This window comes from Calliphora vicina, chromosome 4 (genome assembly GCF_958450345.1).
Source record: "Calliphora vicina chromosome 4, idCalVici1.1, whole genome shotgun sequence".
Taxonomy (NCBI): domain Eukaryota; kingdom Metazoa; phylum Arthropoda; class Insecta; order Diptera; family Calliphoridae; genus Calliphora; species Calliphora vicina.
Genome location: NC_088783.1, coordinates 93,274,913 through 93,280,487, shown reverse-complemented (window position 1 = coordinate 93,280,487; position 5,575 = coordinate 93,274,913). Strand labels below are relative to the sequence as shown.

General features: G+C 28.4%; 2 long non-coding RNA genes across 2 annotated transcripts; one reads left to right on the top strand and one right to left on the bottom strand.

Annotated features, from left to right (window-relative positions):
- Positions 1 to 320: 320 nt before the first annotated feature.
- On the bottom strand, positions 321 to 1,469 carry LOC135957847 (uncharacterized). Its single transcript, XR_010576431.1, has 2 exons — positions 1,125 to 1,469; positions 321 to 1,060 (listed from the first exon to the last, which is right to left on the bottom strand). It is a non-coding gene; the product is annotated as an uncharacterized LOC135957847 (long non-coding RNA).
- A 1,472-nt stretch (positions 1,470 to 2,941) lies between these two features.
- Positions 2,942 to 3,964, top strand: LOC135958249 (uncharacterized). Its single transcript, XR_010576454.1, has 2 exons — positions 2,942 to 3,405; positions 3,479 to 3,964. It is a non-coding gene; the product is annotated as an uncharacterized LOC135958249 (long non-coding RNA).
- Positions 3,965 to 5,575: the final 1,611 nt, after the last annotated feature.

Below are 5,575 nucleotides of genomic sequence, written 5' to 3'. Positions count from 1 at the left end.
TACATAAGCTTACAAATGTCCAATCATTCAGGGTTATTTTTAATTAATCTAATTCATTTGCAGATATCAAAATGTTTTCAGTCTTCGCCTTATATGTATTTATTAAAATGTGCTTTCTGTGGCACATTTGTCTAAATATAAACCTTTGATTTTTGTATGAATGTCTATTTCCGAATTTATGACCACTAATATTCACTTTGGATAAGCATAAAATGTTTACCTTTTTTACTTACCATTAAAAAATTAAAACAATCACTAAAAAATTAAAACAATCACTAAAAAATTAAAACAATCACTAAAAAATTAAATACGCACAAGTATGAGTGTTAAGTCCATTATGGACAAATACCTTTTAAATTTAAGAGATAATTAAGTTTAATCAATTATAATACTATGCCATTGGAACCATTCACAAACAAAAAATATTTGAGTCAATGCACAGATACAATTTTCTAAAGGGGAACTTATATGGAAGATATCGTCAATTATTTTCCGATCATCAGACAATTAAAATTTCATCGCTATACAGTTGTTCTTATGCTTTAAGGGAGCGTTAAAGTCATTGAATTCAATTTTAAATATGTCCAACAGATATTGGAAAAATCTAGTTTACACAAACATGAGAAAAATGTATACAATAAAATAAATGTTCTGCATCTCAAAATTTTTGGAGCAAAAAATAGTTTTCTGTATTGAGCAAGGATTATATTCTCAGGGGTATTTCGAACGCCGTCTTCGCTAAAAACAGTTTTTCTGTACATCAAGATTTTTGAGGCTACCATTTTATATGTACTTTTTTCAATATTTGGCTCCGAAAGTATGAACTGCCGCCAAAATTTGTTTGTTCACAAACTCAGAACAAAATGTTCCATGATTAATATACATTCCAGATTTAAGTCCAGACAATGCTTAATGTAACTAACATGATCTGCCCAAGATTTGTTTTTTCCAAAAAAAAAAATCCGACTTGTTATTTTCTCGTTGCATGAATGAAGTTTTCTATATCCTGATATATAGGACAGAGGTTAAATGGGAGCATTTGAAAGATGTTTCTGGGCCACTAAAATTTAGGAAAATATAGGAATTATAAATGATATAGAATTTATAGTCAAACAAATATATACCTGTGATTAAATCAACGTCTCACAGAATATCTCTGCGACCGGCCATAGGTAAGAAAAATATATTAAAGGAAAAATGTTTAAATAAAATCTGTGGTGGTTATCTTGATGACTTCCAACACCTGTTTTAGTGTTTTTTGCTATTAAAAAATGCCTGCATACTGTATACAAGTTCTTACACGAAATAAACTTGAATTTTGTCAAGCAATGTTATTGATCAAGAATATTAAAACAGGCATCAAAAGTAGTCGCAGTTTTAATGAACTATACAAATAGAAATGTCGTAAAACAACATAGTAAAATATTATAAATACTTCTACTAGTTAGGTATATCCAACAAGAATATTAAATGCGGCAAAATTGCAAACATCAAAGGCTGTGACTAGTTTTTCTTATCAACGGCGTTAAAGAAAAATCGACGTGCGGAAAAAGTAAAAACAAATATTGATGTTAACCGCTGCAACAGAATTTTTGTTGAAAGTGTGGCAACACCAAGTTATGAAAATAAATTTTAAAATGGAAATATTAGACATTTAGGACGTATATATACACGAAACGATAACAAAGAATAAGAGTAGAATTGTGGAGGTATAAAACAAAATAATAATAAAAAATTGAAAAAAATGTCCCCAAAGTATCATGTCCCCAAACTATGCGCAAGACATATAAAAACTTTGGGGACTGTCCCCAAAGTATGCAAAAGTCCTCAAAATATACGCTGTATCGAAAAAAAGTCCCGAAAGTATGCGCTGTGCATACATATATATATATATATATATATATATATATATATATATGCACAGCGCATACTATATATATATATATATATATATATGCACAGCGCATACTTTCGGGACATTTTTTCGATCTACCGCATTCTTTGGGGACATTTGCATACTTTGAGGACAGTCCCCAAAAAAATCGTATACATACCGCATACTTTGAGGACATGATATTTTGGGGACATTAAAAAAAAAAATTTTTTTTTTATTGATTATCAATTTACTATTGATTTTTTATATAAATAACGTATCCATTAATTAATAGACTATCAATAAATGCCTAAATTTCTCATTTTTTAGTTCAAATTTCCATTCTGGTGTTGCCATATTTTTAATTTTAAATTAATGTTTTTGACGCCGCTACATTTCTTTGCCTGACAGGCTTTGATGTTCAACAGAAAATCGCGTCAAAAAAAAGTATGCATGTTTGAGAATTGATAAGGTTTTTGTACTGATTTTATGTAGCTGAAGTGTCAAAATGTATGTGAGGGAACAAATCAAGATCCGCGTAACAGTTTACATTTTCATAATTTTTTTTCTGTAAATATTCACATTTTCGGTATTGCCGGCCTTCGACCGGGTGAATGGACTTTTAACTCTGGGGTGTATCGAACACCGGCTTCGCTAAAATCACTTTTTCTGTATATCAAAATTTTCTGATGTACTGTCATATAAAATAAAAAAGGAATTTTTGGTTCACAATATTAATAAACTGTACCATATTATATATCATATTAAAGGTATTGTGAAGCACTATTAAATGATACCCATAACGATCAGTTTGTTTTCCAAATATATGAGAAATGTACTATTATATGTATTGACTTTAAATTCATATAACTCTTAAACTAAGAGAGAGCAGGCAAAAATATTAATGTTTTTGTGCTTCTAATTATGAGAGCTATCAACACCAAAGAAATTATAAAAATGCAAGCTGTTTCGCTGATCTTGATTTATAACTCAATATTATAATAAACAATATTATAAAAGTTAAAGTTTAATTTTGTAGTAGTGGTAACACCTGTCAATGATATCAAATGCAACACTACAAAAATAAGCTGCAAAAAAATATAAATGAAAAAAAAACATAAACAAAATATGTTTGCAATTGCGTAGTACGATTACAAAATCAAAGACTATATTCGTGCCATAGACGGAATATAAGCTACTAGGAAAAGTGTTCTGCCTGGTGGTGGCAATGACGACGATCCTGAGTAAAGTAAATTCGATGAAGCTATTGTTGAAGGTGCTGGAAAAAGTTATTCCATTGTTTGGCCATGCAATGTAACCTGAAAAATTTCTAAATTGGTGATTATTTACAATTAAAGCAAAAATCTGAAAAGAGTCTCAAAGAGCCTTAGTTTATGGAACTCTGGTTGAATGTTTTGGTACTTTAAATTTCGATACATTCTGTACCTTAATAATTGAAAATGTTTCTGATCAATTTTATCATGCACTTCAAAATGCTGTTTTCAGTTGTATTGTGAAAAAATATTATTTGTGTAAGTAGTAAATCAATACAGCAAAGCAATTATATATTGTAGCAATTATTATTTTCTTTATTGTTATTTGCAGATCTTATACACATATTTTATTGGTTTTGTCTCCATTAAACAAATACTTGCCGTTGCCATTCAAGTTTTGTGTAAAAAAGAGTTCGTTGATAAGGGTACCTACGACAATGCCATTCATTGGTTTGCTAAGAGAATCCATGAGAATTCCCTTGACAAATTTGGAGAGATAGATAATTCGAGTCCAGATATTTTGTAGTTTTTGCAAACTACATAAGAATTTTGAGTTTTTTAAAAAAAGAAAGGCTGAGTTTTTAAAAGTAGTTCGAAGGCAGTTCTAAAATCTATTTTTTGGGAAGTTTGGCACATTTATAATTTAAGATTCTTGAAAGGCAAAAAGATAATGCAAACATTTCAATTTAATCATTATGAAATTTTATTTTCGTCCCAGCAAACAAAAAATTGTACTTTTAATTAATTTGAGCAATTCTTCAAAATCAACCAACCACTTTTTGTAAATAAATAAAACTTTGTTGTTAGAAATATAAAATGTTTGTTGTTTTATTTTAAATATTAGTCATTACTAAACAACTTAGCACACGATATGTGAGTTATTTATTTATTTTTCAGTGTTTTGTAAATCACATGTTTTGATATCATCAAATAAGAAAAAAATTTATTGTCACGTTAAAAAAGTATTATAATTTTCCAAAAATTTTGTGATTTATACAATAAGATTCTTGAAAAAAAACAACTTAGTGTACTATATTCGGCCGTGCCAAATTCAATACCCTGCACCTAAATATGATGAGAATTATAGAAGTTTCATTGGTATGAATTTTCAATATTAAAATGTGGAAATTTTCGGTAGTTCAAAATTTAAATCCAAAAGTATCTGCAGGGGAATATGAATTGTAATGGTCAAAATTAGCATATATCAATTAAACTTAGATCTTTAAAGGTGAAATTTCAACAAATTTGTTAGATTTTTGGCCACAAGTTTACAATTATTGCGATGCAGCTGAATTGTTACCAACCAGCAACGCGTACGTAATAAAATTCAATAAGAACTTTTAGATTCATTGATAAGAATAATAAGTTATAGGTATGAATGTTAATAGATTGTGTTGCAATTGATTTCAGCCTCCAGATAAAATGCAGTGATAATGAAACTGCAATTAATTTTTGAAAAAAAAACTTTTGATATCAATTTAATATAAATAACTAATGCACTAGATTTAAACCGAAATAAATTGACTTTATAATTCATAAAATATGTATGTAGAATTTCAAAAAAATTATTTTGGCGACTTTTGGCGATTTTACGTTTAGCTTTTGTCGATGAAGGTAAAAAAAATCTGACAACCCTGATAACAACAGCTACCGTAATATAAATCCAAAAGAGCTAACAAATAAAAATTAACGATCAAATTTTGATTTGCTTTTAATGATACTTTAAGATAACGTCACGCCAGACAAACAAAAGTTTATTCTCTTTATCTCTACGCTGACGATCGCAAGTGCGTGAAATTTTGTATTCAAAGGTTTATAAAATAAACTAATTACAGAAAAAAATCAGTAATTAAACAAATAGTTAATTTTATTTTCATTTTTAAAAGTGTGTAACGTCACGCCAGATTATGTGTAAAAAACCGTAAAAGGCAATTCCGCAAGGCACTCAGCAATACAGATGCAAACAAAACTTGGGAATTTAAGGATGAAGCCTAGCCCCCATACAAATATCCTCCCGAAATATGACTTTATCGGTAATAAATATTTAATTTATATAGGTATCTTAACAAATTTCGCTCCAAATAAGTTTTATATATAGTGAAGTCATATCACACAATTTCATAATGATAGCTCCATAATTAGTCATATAAAGCCCACATCCAAAAATCACTTTAACGAACATAAATCTCTTAAAAAATTAGGTTTCCACATAGAATTCAACATAAATAAGTTTAATGTAAACATAAATCACTCGACCTAATTTCGTGACGATCGGTTTATATTTGGTCATAGCTCCCATATAATGCTCACTTCCTCATATCAATTTAACGAGCATCTATATATTAAAAATGTTGTAATACAAATATAATTTAACTAAAATAAAACATAAAACTATTATATATACATATATTATAATAAATATATTTTT